Source organism: Triticum urartu, chromosome 1A, assembly GCF_056163025.1.
Source record: "Triticum urartu cultivar PI428250 chromosome 1A, HENAU_Tu73, whole genome shotgun sequence".
Lineage (NCBI taxonomy): Eukaryota > Viridiplantae > Streptophyta > Magnoliopsida > Poales > Poaceae > Triticum > Triticum urartu.
Window position 1 is genome coordinate 335,076,640 of NC_141873.1, and position 17,176 is coordinate 335,093,815.

The 17,176-nt window shown below is 47.5% G+C and overlaps 1 pseudogene; it reads left to right on the top strand.

The window, feature by feature from the left end:
• Nucleotides 1–9,296: 9,296 nt before the first annotated feature.
• Nucleotides 9,297–17,176, top strand: part of LOC125532857 (uncharacterized) — a 66,511-nt pseudogene continuing 58,631 nt past the window's right edge.

Consider the following 17,176-nt stretch of genomic DNA (forward strand, 5'->3'; position numbering starts at 1 on the left):
TAGTCCGGCCAGGGCTCTCCTGACAAAGAGAGAGACCTTAGTGAATTCAGAATGTCGCCGAAGGGCGAGTGCTGAAAGATATCTGCGGCGGTGAATTCCATGATCGGCGCCCAATCGGATTTGATTGGCAGGGGCGCGGATGGTTCGGAGTCCGGAAAAGAGTCCGGCACCTTGGAGTCACGGGCTGCGCAGAGGGTTAGGCAGGTGTTCGGCTCGATCGCCGTTGAGACTGCAGCCCCTAAGGCCGTGTCTAATCACCCGTCCTCGATTGGCGCAGTTGGCTCCGAGCTAAGGGTCGGAGCTGATGAGGGCGCGGCCTCTGGGGTACTGTTCGGTGGCAGAGCTAGGTCATACCCATCGCGACAGTGCGGCGCACCCGGCTATGGCTCGAATCCGTCGAAGATCAAGTATCCGCGGATGTCGGCCATGTAGTTCAAACTTCCAAATCTGACCTGACGGCCAGGGGCGTAGCTTTCAATCTGCTCCAGAAGGCCAAGCGAATTAGCCCACAGTGCAAAGCCGCCGAATACGAAGATCTGTCCGGGGAGAAAAGTCTCACCCCAGACCGCATTGCTATCGATGATAGTAGGAGCCATCAAGCCTAACGGCAACGACACAGAGGAGCTCTCAATGAAAGCACCAATGTCGGTGTCAAAACCGGTGGATCTCGGGTAGGGGGTCCCGAACTGTGCGTATAGGCCGGATGGTAACAGGAGGCAGGGGACAAGATGTTTTACCCAGGTTCGGGCCCTCTTGATGGAGGTAAAACCCTACGTCCTGCTTGATTAATATTGATGATATGGGTAGTACAAGAGTAGATCTACCATGAGATCAGAGAGGCTAAACCCTAGAAGCTAGCCTATGGTATGATTGTATGTTGTGATTGTTGTCCTACGGACTAAAACCCTTCGGTTTATATAGACACCGGAGAGGGTTAGGGTTACACAAGGTCGGTTACAAAGGAGGAGATATCCATATCCGTATTTCCTAGCTTGCCTTCCACGCCAAGTAGAGTCCCATCCGGACACGAGATGAAGTCTTCAATCTTGTATCTTCATAGTCTAAAAGTCCGGCCAATGGAGATAGTCCGGCTATCCGGAGACCCCCTAATCCAGGACTCCCTCACAAATCTAACAAAATGATCGTTGCCCAACGGAAAAGGTGCATGCTGAATCAAGTTGTATCTAACCGATGGATCTCTGACTTGAAACAAACCCACCCCATGGAACCATGGCTGAGTAGATCGGACCATAATACCTCTGTTTTGTAGAAACTGCACCACCTGTTCCCACACCGGGCCGAGAGGCCCCTCCGGCGCCAGCATCACCTCAGCAACCATGAAGTCCTCATGACGACGGGGCGGACGAGCAGCAGGCGTGAAGAAGGTGCGTGGGAGCCGACGATCGCCACCGTCGATGATGTGATGGCCAGGAGGCACAAAGCGCTGAGGATCGAGCTCATAGTTCGCCATGGAAGAGCCAGAAGCTTGTGGGGGTTTTCTTTGGATTGAGGAGAGGGAAGATGCAATGGGGGCGGCGTTGATGGGACTGGGCAGTCTATCCCAATAAGTCTAGCTCTGTTCCCATGAGAAGCAGCAGATTCCGATAAAATTGTTTTTTCTTGCACCGAAATTGGCCACCAAACCAATCCATTGGAGCGCGCAAAATCATTATAGTCGCGGCTAGAGTGACCTGGGCGAGAGCAAGCCAAACAGACCGCTCGCATTATACATGCCGCTGACAAGTGGCCCCTTTGAGAACAAATAGTGCATGTAACCACACGGTCCACCATGTCATCGACCATAGCTTCAAACTGCCTTGCAACCTCTTGAGATGAGGGGATATCCTAAAAATGGCCCATAGGGTTCAGACCCTGAGGCCTGGAAGGCCCCGAAGCAGTTGGGCTAAGCAGCAAAGATGGGCTCGAGACTTGTCGGGCCTCCAAAGCAACTGAGTCGGAAACCTGAGAATTGATTTGAATGGGTGGTAATCCCGCCTCAACAAAACATGCGGGCGAGATCCCATCATGCACGGGGGAAAGTTCCTCAGAAATCGGATCAGTCACCGGCGCAGATGATGCCGGCCGGCTCAACTCCGGCAAAGGAGTGACTCTACCAAAAACAATGGGTGGACGAGCCACCGTCCAAAGCAGGTCTGCGGGAGGGGATTGATGTATGACTACACGCTCATGAACAGGAAGATCATACCCCGCATCCCTAATGGTGTCAATACACTCTTGTGTAGCCGGATATCTATATCCCTTGCAAGCAGAATATCGCTCAAACGTGGCAAAAGAGAGCTTTTTCTGAGCAGATGCTGCAGACTTGATAGCTGATTTAACTGGAGGTTTATGCATGGCCAAGAGACCTAACGATGATCGACGCTTAGTAGGACTAACTAGAATCCATTCAGCATCACATTCCTTCCTCCATATCCGGAGCTCTCTAATCCAATTAGGGCCCCCATTACCCCATAAATGAAAATAGCACTTGAACAGATCACAGGCAAAGGAATGAAGATCCATAATAATAAAGCCAACTTGCTTGCAAGAAACATGGAAAGAATAAACCTTGTCTTTGATGTGATGAACATTAAGATCAATTGCCGAACCTCCAGTTGCTGCTTCCAGAGCCGCTGCCACAGAATCCTCCGAGAGACGGAAGGCATGACGGCTGAATGAAACCACTAAGATGAAAGACCTCCTGTGTCCCGACGGATGAACCGTGTGCCCAGTAGATCTGAAGATCTCATCCGCTAAAACCCTACCCTTGGAGAAGTCCAAGCCAAGGGTAGATCCACCAGAAGAACCCATAAGAGATGGGTGTCTCCCTGATCCAGAGAAGACGCCGGAGTAGATGATCGGAGAGAGTCCACAAATTAGTGGAGGAGTAGGGAGATCGCTGGAGATGGGGACAGCACCATGGTGGGGGGTGGGAGCGCCACAGTAGGGGTCCCCCATGCCTTAATTAACACCGGGATTATTCCCTGTTTAGTTTAGATTAATATAGTCGGCCCCTCGTGTCAGTTTGACCATGCCACGTCATCATTGACCCGGACCCACCAGTCAGCCTCTGTCCCTGCCCTGTTACACTAACGTGCGGGTCCCACTGGTCAGGTTTGACTTGGACCACCTCTGTTGACTTGCTGATGTCACACCACGTCATTCTTACGTAGTAAATGTTTTCTGGGATTTTAAATAAATCAGAAATGATTTATTTATTTCAGAAAATATCCAAAACTTCTAAAATTCATAGAAAATCAACCATAGCTCCAAATCAAATAATGTATATATGAAAAATGATTAGAAAAATCCAATCTATCCATCTGTACTGGTTTCATGCATGTTAGAGCAACCTAACCTTGATGTTTAGATGAAACATGATAATGCACTTATATGAGTTCATAGTTTAGGCTTGTATTTGAATCTTTGATTCAAATAAGCTCAAACCACCCTGGTTTTAGTTGCATTAGCTCAAACACATCATATTGACATGTCATCATCATGCATCATATTGTGCATTGCATTGATTGTGTCTTTCTATGTTTGCTGGTGATTGTTCCCCCTCGGTAGACGTATGTTCCGACGATGAATTCGATGACACCGATGAAGAGCTATATCATCTTTAGAAGTGACAGGCAAGCAAAACCCCCTTGTTCATTCCGATACAATCCCACTCTCTCCCTCATGCTCTCTTTTGTTGCATTAGGACAACAACAATTCAACTGTTACATGCTGCGGTAGTTGAACCCCTTTCCTCTCCATGACTTGTCATTGCCACAGTAAATAGATGAAACCCACTAGCATGAGTAGGAGTTGTTTGAGCCCTGATGTGCCTACTCATTCATGATGGTTTGTCATGCCTGCTATTGCTTAGAGTTGTGTCAGGTCTGATTCATCGGGGATGAATTGGAAAGTTGTGAACATGTCCTACTGTGTGTGAGCTAAGTGTGTTGAACACGATTTGTTAAAGGTATCGATGAGAGGCCATGTAGGAGTACTTGGTGGGTTGTTTCATTGGAACCGTCCTTAAGCACCAAGATTTGTATGTGTGATTTATGAACCAGCTACTACCGTGCATTGGACCCGAAACCAATGGACCCTCTCGGCTTCTTAACCACCTTAGTCCTCTATCCAGGAGTTGCAATTAGTTTTTGGTGTTTATAGGATATGTGTTGGCAGCCGTGCGTAGCGCTGACCGTAGGGGTGGGCTATGATGCAGTAGATACACCATGGCACGGTGTACCGAGTCGCCCGTTTGGTGTCTCGGGAACCCTGTAAACATCGTTCGGGGCCGTATGTGGAAACCTCGGCCGGACTCCCTGCGGATGGAACTTGGATAAGCGATAAACCTGGACTAGAGACTTGAGTGTTTAGGTAGGCCATGGCCGACACCCTCGTTGGGCTTTCGCTTGAAGGTTGCCGAGTACATGTCGTGTAAACGACGGTAAGTGGTGAGAGCGTGTATGAAGAAGTACACCCCTGCAGGGTTAACATCATCTATTCGAATAGCCGCGTCCGCGGTAAAGGACTACTTGGTTGCCTATACAATTCATAGACAAGTGAAAGTAGATACTCTAAAATGCGCAAGATAAGCGTGAGTGCTATGGACGGCGTTCTCGTAGGGAGACGGGAGCGGATCCATAGTGGTGTATTGATATGGTGAATATGTGGACTCGTGTGCGCCACCTCAAAAGAGTTACTTGCAGTCATAGTTTAAGATAGCCATCGACTCAAAGTTGGCTTGCTGCAGTTAAACTCCACCACCCCCTTTGTTGATACCGATGCATATGTAGTCAGTTCTGATGTAAGTCTTGTTGGGTACTTTGGTACTCACGTTTGCCGATTTTATGTTTTGCAGTGAGACGTCAATCTCGCTAGTAGTTCCGTGTGGACTTCGATGTTTAGCTTGATACCACAGCTACGATCTTGTGCCGTCGGCAGGGTCTTGTAGATAGTCAGGCTTCTCAGCCTTCTTCATTTGTAGTTGTCTGTACTCAGACAAGTTAAGCTTTCGCATGTGCTTGTTGCTTGTATGCTCTGTATGTTGGGGTCATGAGACCCATGTTTGTAATTCTTGGCTCCTCGGAGCCTAATGAATAAATACTTGAGTCGTAGCATTATGTTGTGATGCCATGTTGTATTTACACATATCGAGCATATTGTGTGTATGATTGAAATGCTTGGTATGTGCGGGATCCGGCAACCTAGTTGTTTATCCTTGGTAGCCTCTCTTATGGGGAAATGTAGTCTTGTGCTTCCATGAGCCATAGTAGTCCTCTACAACCCGGTTCACCGGAGTCTTGCTAGCCCAGCACTACTGCTCCGGAACACTTGACTGGCCGGCATGTGATTCACTTCGTTCCTGTGTCTGTCCCTTCGGGGAAATGTCACGCGGTGACATCCGGAGTCTTGCCTAGCCTGCTACAGCCCGGGTTCCCGGAGTCCTGTTAGCCAAGTGCTACAACCCGGATTCGCACGCTGCTGACCGACATGCTCGATGTTGATTCATGTATGCCTGTCCCCGTAAGTTAGTGCCACTTTGGGTTCACGACTAGTCATGTCGGCCCGGGTTCTCTATCTTATGGACGCTAGCGCCACTATCATATATGTGAGACAAAAGGCGCAAACGGTCCCGGGCCATGGTAAGGCGACACCCGTGGGAATACCGTGCGTGAGGCCGCAAAGTGATATGAGGTGTTACAGGCTAGATCGGTGTGACTTAGAATCGGGGTCCTGACATGGCAGCGGAAGTACAAGGTGGCCTCATCAAGCCAACTATTACGTCGGCAGACAAGTCCTCGGACACTGTCAAATGAGGCTGGACTAACCGATTGTACGACAGTCCAGCTCGTCAGGAGCTCGATTAGCAATTCGGCTTCCATCTCATCCCCTACCAAATTGTGGCATATGTACCACGCGTACGTAATTATGCACTAAAAATACCATGGGAAAGGCTGGACGCACAATAAGGACAATGTCTGCAATACTGCTAGACCGTATCAGGACACTGACATATCCCTTTTCTTTCCTTTTTATTTTCCAGGTTCCCTACAACCCACACCACCCTTTCGACGGTACCAAGGCCTCTTTCCGTGGCCTATTACACCGGTCAATGATCCTCTCGAAGGACAATATACCAAGGAGAAAAGAAGCATAGACGCGTGCCAGAGTACCTAAAGGATCCTTAAAGATCACCTGGTCCGCTTTCAGGATGCATGCATAGCTTCCCCTTGCATTCGGCATGTAAAATAGCCTTGTCGCTTATTGCACTATTTGTATCAGTACGTTTCGACGTATCAATCAGACTACAATGGAAACAGTTTTTAGCCCAAACCTACCTGGCCTTGTCTTATCTCTTAACATATGTTTCCATGTTTTTGTCTAATTATCATGTACACCTTGGTATGAAATAAATTGCCAGGGGCTCTATTAAGCCGGGTACACCTTTTAAATACTAAAACAAAGTCTAAACACTTTAACAGTGCAATTCGGCATCCCGAATATAGCATTATATGCATTGGCTCCGAATCATGTCTTTGATCAATAGTTGGGTTGCCCGGCTCCTGTGCTTGCTACCTTATGTTCCGTCTGATCGGCTTGGGTAGTAAAGGGAGAACTACTACGATTTAGTTTCTGGTTTACCCAGACAAACACCCTAGTAGAGAAAACCAAAAACTGACTGTCATGATGCGGCGAGAGCTGGTCAGCTATTCGGTGACTAAGTATAAATCTCTCGTGATTTATCCGCATTATGCGATAGGCCAGCCTTCACCCAGCCGGGCATTTACACCACCCAAGTTCGGATAATCGAACAACACTAGGGGTTGCGACCGTATTCCCATTATAAAACTCCCATGGCTAAGTGTGGGCGATAAATCCACATAGTTTGATTGCCTGGTTCGCCGCACTAACACCTCCTTCGCGGACCAATACATTGGGTCAAGCATGTTTAAGTGTCATATCGAACACCCCCTTACAACCTATGTGGGGGCTGAAGACGACGACTGGCCAACTCTCAGATGTCGTAAACAGGCGCACAGGAGGAGATATTTTTATAAAACAAACAACATATCGTACATAAGCCTCGTTTCATGATACATGATTGAACAACATAGATACATTCATTCAAAAATGATGTCGTTTGAACATTGGCCCTCTACAATGCGGCATCCTTTCAAGACATCATCAAAGTACCGCTCCGGCGTGCGGTGCTCTTTGCCTACGGGCGGTCCCTCGGTTGCAAGCTTGACGGCGTCCATCTTCGCCCACTGCACCTTGACACGGGCGAAGGCCATCCGCGCACCTTCGATGCAGACTGACCGCTTCACGGCATCAAGCCGAAGGCAAGCACTAACCAGCCACTTCACGAGACCGAAGTAGATACTGGGCATGGGTTCAGCGGGCCAAAGACGGACTATCAAATCCCTCATGGCCAATTCAGCCACCCTATCCAGTTCGGTCCATTGCTTCAGCTGATCGCTGAGGGGCACAGGATGCTCTGGCGCAAGGTACTGCGACCAGAACAGTTTCTCCGCTGAGCTCCCCTCTTCGGCCCGGAAGAACTCGGCGGCATCAACAACACTCCGGGGCAGATCCGCAAACACTCCTGGAGAACTCCAAATCCAGGTTAGAAAGATATACCTTGTCTTCACAAATTTACTCTGCATGTTAAAGGCCTTACCCGCCGCAATTTACCTTGCCTCTTGGATCTCCCGGACAACGCTTTGGGCTTCGGCCGGGGCTTCTTGCGCACTTTGAAGTGCCTTGGCAAGTTCAGAATTTTGGTCCGAACTCTTGCGCTCCAAGGACTCGCATTTGCTTATGGCATCCTTGAGCTCCTGCTGGACTTCCTCCACTCGCGATTCATGTTTAAGGTGGGAGGCTCGCTCCGCCTCCGCCTCCTTCCTGGCCTCGGCCAGCACACTCTTGAGGGCCTCGACCTTAGACGTGTCAGCTGTAAACATAATCATAATACTCATTCAGATAACAAATAAGAGTTGACACCATTTCAGACGTGTTTTCGGTATCACATACCTTGTTTTTCTTCTAACTTCTGCCTTAGCTCGGATGCTTCGGCGGCATTGGCAGCTGACGCCTGTTTTGCAGCCTGTTTGTTCAAACGGATATGTATGTTAACCCCCTGCGTGAGTTATTAGATCCTACGTTAGGTTTTTCTTTCCGAACACCGACCAAAGTCTCAGGGGCTACTATCTATACACAGACATCCTTTTTATACAGCTAAAAAACACTGTAAAGCACATAAGGCTAGTGTAGGCCTCGCTCAGTCCGCTTTTTGCGGACTGAACCTTTTCAATCACCGTACCCATAAGGGTACGATGTTCTTCCACAATGGTGGCACTCTGAAGCGCTCTCACCAAAGTGTCTGGCGCCTCCGCAGTGACAGAGGTCGACGGTTTAGTAGGCGCGCCCCATTCTCGAGAAGAGGGTTTCTCATCTATTTTCGGAACCGTGTGGGTTCCTGGAATGACATTTGGTTGGGGGCCAAACTGGACATGGCCCCCGTCTCCAGTCCCCATGGGGGTCGGTTCCCCCATGTTCTCGACAGCCAAAGTGTCACCCTTCGGCACCGTCTTGGCAGCCTCCGGCACCTCTCCCTGTTCCGGAAGGGTCCTTTGGGATGACACCTCGGTGTTATCCGCGATAGTTGGGGAGGAAGCTAGTGGAGGCGATTTACTCTCCATCATGTTCGGACCCAACGAATTCCCGGAAGAGGAGGATCGTTGTGGGAGGACCTTAACTGGACTGCAGCATACAATTTAAATGCATTACAACTATAAGCCAGAAAAGCCGGACATATATATACCTTTGAGTTCTTATGATCCGGCCAGGGGCGCCAGTCATCAGTGTCCGATTTGGAGTCATCCGTAAGGGACGTCCTCCCTTTCTTGGACGCCTCCGCCTCTAGATCGGCGGAGGCTGCCTTTTCTTATTCTCCCCCTTAGGGGGGGGGGAGTTGCTCTCTTCCTCCTCCTCTTCCTCTTCGTCAGGGGAGGAGAGGGTTCCAATGTCCTCGAACACTACGTCTGAAACACCCTGACGGCGGAGGCCACTCTTGGCCTCCTTGCCCTTCTCCTTGGCTTTCTTTTCCGACGCCTGGTATGGCGCCGGGACCAGCATCCTCGTCAATAGAGGAATAGCTGGGTCTTCGGGCAGCGGAGCCGAATAGTGAATCCGGTCCGCTTTCTTCGTCTAGCCCTGCAAAAGTAAATGGAGGGTTTAGTGTGCTCCTTGGATTCGTAAAGTAAGGTTATCAAAGAACTTGCGGGGGTCGCAGCATGGGTGCTGTCGTCGCCGAGGTCTTCGGTTGTCTCCGACATGACTTCTGGGTCTTGAAAAACAGCTTCCACATGTCTTTGTGCTTCGTGCCAAAGAACCGATGCAGGGTCCGGGGACCGGCCGGGTTGAACTTCCACATGGGCTCTTGACGCGCCTGACAGGGGAGAATCCGACGGAAGAGAATCACCTGGATCACACTGGCGAGGTTGGAATTTTTATCTACCATGATCTTGATTCTCTTCTGCAGCACCGTTACCTCGTCAGACGATGCCTAGTCCAGGCCCTTGTTGAGCCAGGATGCCAGCTGCATTGGGGGTCCGGACTTGAACTCCGCACGAGCAACCCATGTGGAGTCATGGGGCTTTGTGACATAGAACCACCCCTGCTGGCATCCCTTCATAGTCTCCACGAAGGTGCCCTGGGGCCAAGTGACGTTGGGCAGTTTGCTCACCATAGCGCCACCGCAATCCATGTGCCGGCCATCCACCACTTTCGGCTTCACATTGAAGACCTTGAGCCATAGGCCGAAGTGGGGGGAAATGCGGAGGAATGCCTCGCATACGACAATAAAAGCTGAAATGTTGAGGAAATAATTTGGGGCTAGATCATAGAAATCTAGCCCGTAGTAAAACATGAGGCCGCAGATGAAAGGATGAAGGGGAAACCCAAGTTTGCAAAAAGAATATGAGGGATAAACACTACCCTCTTGCTGGGCTTTGGAGTGGGGATGATCTGCTTTTTGGCTGGAAGCCGGTGGGCGATCTCCTTGGCCAGGTACCCCGCTTCCCGGAGTTCCTTGATGTTTCTCTCCGTGATGGAGGAAGCCATCCACTTGACCTATGCTCCGAATCCGGACATGGCTGGAGTACTTTCTGGGAATGAAGAGGATTGAAGCTTGGGCGCTGGAGCTTGAGGGCGAATGGGCTAAGGAAGGGGAAGGCGTGCGTTAAAAAGGGGGAATCTTATCTCCTTATAAAGGCAGTGAATATCATGTGTCCCCCACGAGCCTTAAAGCTTGCCTATTTCCAAGGGGTTGTGCGAAACGGCACGGTTGCATTTCCCAAACCCGTATTGATGAGAATCCCATAATAAGGGGGCACGATCTCTGCTTTGACAAGATGTGTCGAGGGTGGTTGCGTCTCGAAATGCGAAACGGGAGCCGAAAAACGGTTTGAAAAAATAAAATGGCCGGACGTAATGTCTCACCAGTGAAATCTTCAGAAGACAGAACTTATCTCTATTCTGCCCTTGTAATTCAGAGGTATGACTATTGTACAGAGCCGGTTATAGTACTGACGATCAACTGCTTTGAAGTGTTCGGAGGAGGAACCCGCCTTGCAATGTCGAAGACAATCTGCATGTCGGACACATCGTCATTGAAGACTGAGGGGCTACTGAGGGAGTCCAGGATTATGGGGTCCTCGGGCGTCCGGGCTATGTGACATGGGCTGGACAGATGGGCCATGAAGATACAAGATAGAAGGCCTTCCCTCGTGTCCGGATGGGACTCTCCTTGGTGTGGAAGGCAAGCTTAGCATGCGGATATGAAGATTCCTTTCTCTGTAAACCGACTCGGTACAACCCTAGCCCCCTCCCATGTCTATATAAACCGGAGGGTTTAGTCCGTAGAGGCAATGACAATTATAATCATATAGTCTAGACATCTAGGGTTTAGCCATTCTGATCTCGTGGTAGATCAACTCTTGTAACCCCTATACTCATCAAAGTCAATCAAGCAGGAAGTAGGGTATTACCTCCATCAAGAGGGCCCGGACTTGGGTAAACATCGAGTCCCATGTCTCCTGTTACCATCGATCCTTAGACGCACTGTTCAGGACGACCTACCCGAGATCCGCCGGTTTTGACACCAACACCGATACATTCTGAGCATATGCTCACTAGTTGAGTTGTTCTCCTCCATCTTGTAGGCACAGTATTTGTCAGAGGTCTCATACCTCTCGACACGGGCATGAGTCTGAAATAGCAATTTCATCTCTTCGAACATCTCATATGCTCCGTGGTGTTCAAAACTTTTTGAAGTCCCGGTTCTAAGCCATAAAGCACGGCGCACTAAACTATTAAGTAGTCATCATATCGAGCTTGCGAAGCGTTCATAACATCTGCATCTGCTCCTGCAATAGGTCTGTCACCTAGCAGTGCATCAAGGACATAATTATTCTGTGTAACAATGAGGATAATCCTCAGATCACGGATCCAGTCCGCATTATTGCTACTATCGTCTTTCAACTTATTTTTCTCTAGGAACATATCAAAAATAAGAAAGCTATATCGCGAGCTATTGATCTACAACATAGATATGCAAATACTACCAGGACTAAGTTCATGATAAATTAAGTTCAATTAATCATATTACTTAAGAACTCCCACTTAGATAGACATCCCTCGAGTCATCTAAATGATTACGTGATCCAAATCAACTAAACCATGTCCGATCATCACGTGAGATGGATTAGTCTTCAATGGTGAACATCTCTATGTTGATCATAACTACTATATGATTCACGTCCGACCTTTCAGTCTCCAGTGTTCTGAGGCCATGTCTGTACATGCTAGGCTCGTCAAGTTTAACCCGAGTATTATGCATGTGCAAAACTGTCTTGCACCCGATGTATGTGAACGTAGAGCTTATCACACCCGATCATCACGTGGTGTCTCGGCACAATGAACTGTCGCAATGGTGCATACTCAGGGAGAACACTTATACCTTGAAATTTTAGTAAGGGATCATCTTATAATGCTACCGCCGTACTAAGCAAAATAAGATGCATAAAAGATAAACATCACATGCAATCAAAAATATGTGACATGATATGGCCATCATCATCTTGTGCTTTTGATCTCCATCTCAAAGCATCATCATGATCGCCATCGTCACTGGCTTGACACCTTGATCTCCATCGTAGCGTCTTGGTTGTCTCGCCAACTATTGCTACTACAACTATCGCTAATGAATAGTGATAAAGTAAAGCAATTACATGGCATTTGCATTTCATACAATAAAGAGACAACCATAAGGGTCCTGTCGGTTGCCAGTAACTTTTACAAAACATGATCATCTTATACAATAACGTATATCACATCATGCCTTGACCATATCACATCAAAACATGTGCTGCAAAAACAAGTTAGACGTCCTCTACTTTGTTGTTGCAAGTTTTACGTGTCTGCTACGGGCTTCTAGCAAGAACCATTCTTACCTACGCATCAAAACCACAACGATTTTTCGTCAAGCGTGTTGTTTTAACATTCAACAAGGACCGGCCGTAGTCAAACTCGATTCAACATAATTTGGAAAAACAGACGCCTGCCAGCCACCTGTGTGCGAAGAACGTCGGTAGAACCAGTCTCATGAACGCGGTCATGTAATGTTGGTCTGGGCCGCTTCATCCAACAATTCTGTCAAATCAAAGTAAGACATTGGTGGTAAGCAGTATGACTATTATCGCCCACAACTCTTCGTGTTCTACTCGTGCATATATCATCTATGCATAGACCTGGCTCGGATGCCACTGTTGGGGAACGTAGTAATTCAAAAAATTCCTACGATCACGCAAGATCTAACTAGGAGATGCATAGCAACGAGAGGGGAGAGTGTGTCCACGTACCCTCATAGACCCAAAGCGGAAGCATTTGACAACGCGGTTGATGTAGTTGAACTTCTTCTCGTTCCGATAGATCAAGCACCGAACGTACGGCACCTCCGAGTTCTGCATGCGTTCAACTCGATGACGTCCCTCGAACTCTTGATCCAGCAAAGTGTCGAGGGAGAGTTCCGTCAGCACGACGATGTGGTGACGGTGATGGTGAAGTGATCCGCGCAGGGCTTCGCCGAAGCACTACGTGAATATGACCAGAGGCGTAAAATGTGGAGGGGGGCGCCGCACACGGCTAACAATGTTTGTCATGTGTTCTAGCGGTGCCCCCCCACATATATATATATATATAGGTTGGAGGGGAGGAGAGGCAGCCAAGGTTTCTCCCAAAGTAGGAGGAATCCTACTTGGGGTCCTCCCAATTCGGTCTCCCCCCTTTCCTATTCCTATTCGGAGTAGGAAGGGAAGAGGGGGAAGGGGGAATCCTATTCCCCTTTCCCCCTTTCCTTCTCCAATTTGGCTAGCCCATATGGTAGGGGCACACCAGCCCCTTAGGGGCTGGTCTGTCCCCACCTTGGCCCATTAAGGCCCATGTAGTTGCCGGTGGGATGCCCGGAACCCCTTCCGGTGACCCGATATGCACCCGGTACCCCGGAACACTTCCGGTGTCCGAATACCATCGTCCAATATATGAATCTTTACCTCTCGACTATTTTGAGACTCCTCGTCATGTCTGTGATCTCATCCGGGCCTCCGAACAACATTCGGTCACCAAATCACATAACTCATATAATATAAAATCGTTGTCGAACGTTAAGCATGCGGACCCTACTAGTTTGAGAACTATGTAGACATGACCGAGACACCTCTCTAGCCAATAACCAATAGCGGAACCTGGATGCTCATATTAGTTCCTACATATTCTACGAAGATCTTTATCGGTCAAACCGTAATGACAACATACGTCATTCCCTTTGTCATCGGTATGTTACTTGCCCGAGATTCGATCGTCGATATCTTCATACCTAGTTCAATCTCGTTACCCGCTAGTCTCTTTACTCGTTCCGTAATGCATCATCCCACAACTAACTCATTAGTCACATTGCTTGCAAGGCTTATCATGATGTGCATTACCGAGAGGGCCCAGAGATACCTCTCCGATACTCGGAGTGACAAATCCTAATCTCGATCTATGCCAACCCAACAAACACCTTCGAAGATACCTGTAGAGCATCTTTATAATCACCTAGTTACATTGTGACGTTTGACAGCACACCAGGTATTCCTTCGGTATCCGGGAGTTGCATAATCTCATAGTCGAAGGAATATGTATTTGACATGAAGAAAGCAATAGCAATAAAACTGAACGATCAATATGCTATGCTAACTGATGGGTCTTGTCCATCACATCATTCTGCTAATTATGTAATCCCATTCATCAAATGACAACACATGTCTATGGTTAGGAAACTTAACCATCTTTGATTAACGAGCTAGTCTAGTAGATGCTTACTAGGGACACAGTGTTTTGTCTATGTATCCACACATGTATCAAGTTTCCGGTTAATACAATTCTAGCATGAATAATAAACATTTATCACGATATAAGGAAATATAAAATAACAAATTTATTATTGCCTCTAGGGCATATTGCCTTCACTGGAAGGTTCTCGTATTGGAGTGCAAGTCACGAACTCCTCCTCTGATCTGGACCATAGGTCAGTTAGCAAACCATGTAACCCTAGGCCTCGTTATCCTTTCTAAGGCAAGGCCAGGGGTAGTTTGAGGCATTTGACATCATAGTCATAGTGTTGATAGTATCATCTCCACATACATTGTAACCCCCTCACGTGAGGTGTTTCTCCCCCATTAATCAAATCCGAAGTAGGAGTAGGGTGTTTCTCAATGAATATGACACGAACCTGGGTAAACCCCCCATGTATGATACCTTCTGGTAGTTCAAGTCTTGTGCACCTATCGATCAAGACTACTGATGGTTTTCAGGGTCGTCATGTTGGCACGCCAGGCACGGGTTGCACTGATCAGACATCTAACCTAGATTAGATCTTTATGACCCACAAGTATAGGGGATTGCAACAGTCTTCGAGGTTAGTATTTCACCCAAATTTATTGATTAGACACAAGGGGGCCAAAGAATATTTATGAGCCTTAGCGGTTGAGTTGTCAATTCAACCACACCTGGAAAGTTATTTCTCTGCAGAAAAGTGTATAGTAGCACAATAGTGTGATAGTTTGATAGTAGCGGTAACATTAGCAATAGTAATAGTAGCAGTGACAGTAGCAGTTTTGTAGTGATTGTAACAATAGCAACAACAGTAGTAACTTAGCAAAGACAATATGAGCAAAGCCTAGGCATTGGATCAGAGATGGATATTTGTATGGATGACATTCATCATGCAACAATCACAACCTAGAGCGACACATGATAGCTCCTATTGATCAATTCAATGTAGGCATGTATTCCGTATATATTCATACATGCTTATAATAAGAACTCGTATGACATCTTTTGTCCTACCCTCCCGTGGTAGCGGGGTCCATAAGGAAATATAAGGGTAATTAAAGCCTCCTTTTGATAGAGAACCGGATCAAAGCAACAACATATGGTGAATACATCAACTCCTCAAATTACGCTCATCCCCGGAGAGTATCCCGGTTATTGTCACCTTGGAGCCTACAGTTCAAAACAATAACTATTGCATACAACGGGCATATACGATCAAGAACTCAAATATATTGATGAAAACATAAAGAGTTCAGATATGAAATCATGGCACTCGTGACCAAATGACAAGCATTAAGCATAGCAAAGTCATAGCAACATCAATCTCAGAACAGAGTGGATACTAGGGATCAACTCGTAACAAACTGATTGGACTACATGAGAAATCTCATACATCTCCAACACCGTCCAGCAAGCCTACGAAGGGATTACTCACTCCTGGTGGTGAGCATCATGGAATTTGCAGTGAAGAAGGGTTGATGGTGAACATAGTGGATATTGCTCTTTGCAATGCTTGGTGCATGATTTCCATGGATGCAACGATTGGAACGGATCAAACCAAGACCATGTTTTGGGAGATAATTACCGACCACTACAACAACTCCGTGGACGTGCGATCAAGCCATACGCGAGGTTCTCTTGGGCATCGTTGGAGCACCATTCATGACCAATGCAACCGATGTTCCAGTTGCATCAACCAAGTGAATCATGCACCACCGAGTGGTGTGCAAGTGGTGGAGTACTGATACGTCTCCAACGTATCTATATTTTTTTATTGCTCCATGCTATATTATCTACTGTTTTATACATTATTGGGCTTTATTATCCACTTTTATATTATTTTTGGGACTAACCTATTAACCGGAGGCCCAGCTCAGAATTGCTGTTTTTTGCCTGTTATAGGGTTTCGAAGAAAACGAATATCAAACGGAGTCCAAACGGAATGAAACCTTCGGAAACGTGATTTTCTCATCAGATAAGATCCAGAAGACTTGGACCCTCCGTCAAGAAAGCCACGAGGTGGTCACGAGGGTGGACGGCGCACCCCCCTGCCTCGTGGGCCCCTAGAAGCTCCTCCGACGTACTTCTTCCTCCTATATATATCCACGTACCCCCAAACGATCGGGGACGGAGCCAAAAAACTGATTCCACCGCCGCAACTTTCTGTATCCACGAGATCCCATCTTGGGACCTGTTCCGGAGCTCCGCTGGAGGGGGCATCGATCACGGAGGGCTTCTACATCATCATCCAAGCCTCTCCGATGAAGTGTGAGTAGTTTACTTCAGACCTACGGGTACATAGTTAGTAGCTAGATGGGTTCTTCTTTCTTTTTGGATCTCAATACAATGTTCTCCCCCTCTCTCGTGGAGATCTATTCGATGTAATCTTCTTTTTGGCGTGTGTTTGTTGAGACCGATGAATTGTGGGTTTATGATCAAGTCTATCTATGAATAATATTTGAATCTTCTCTGAATTCTTTTATGTATGATTGGTTATCTTTGCAAGTCTCTTCGAATTATCAGTTTGGTTTGGCCTACTAGATTGGTTGTTCTTGCCATGGGAGAAGTGCTTAGCTTTGGGTTCGATCTTGCGGTGTCCTTTCCCAGTGACAGAAGGGGTAGCAAGGCACATATTGTATCGTTGCCATCGAGGATAACAAGATGTTTTTTTATCATATTGCGTGAAACTATCCCTCTACATCACGTCATCTTGCTTAAGGCGTTACTCAGTTTTTAACTT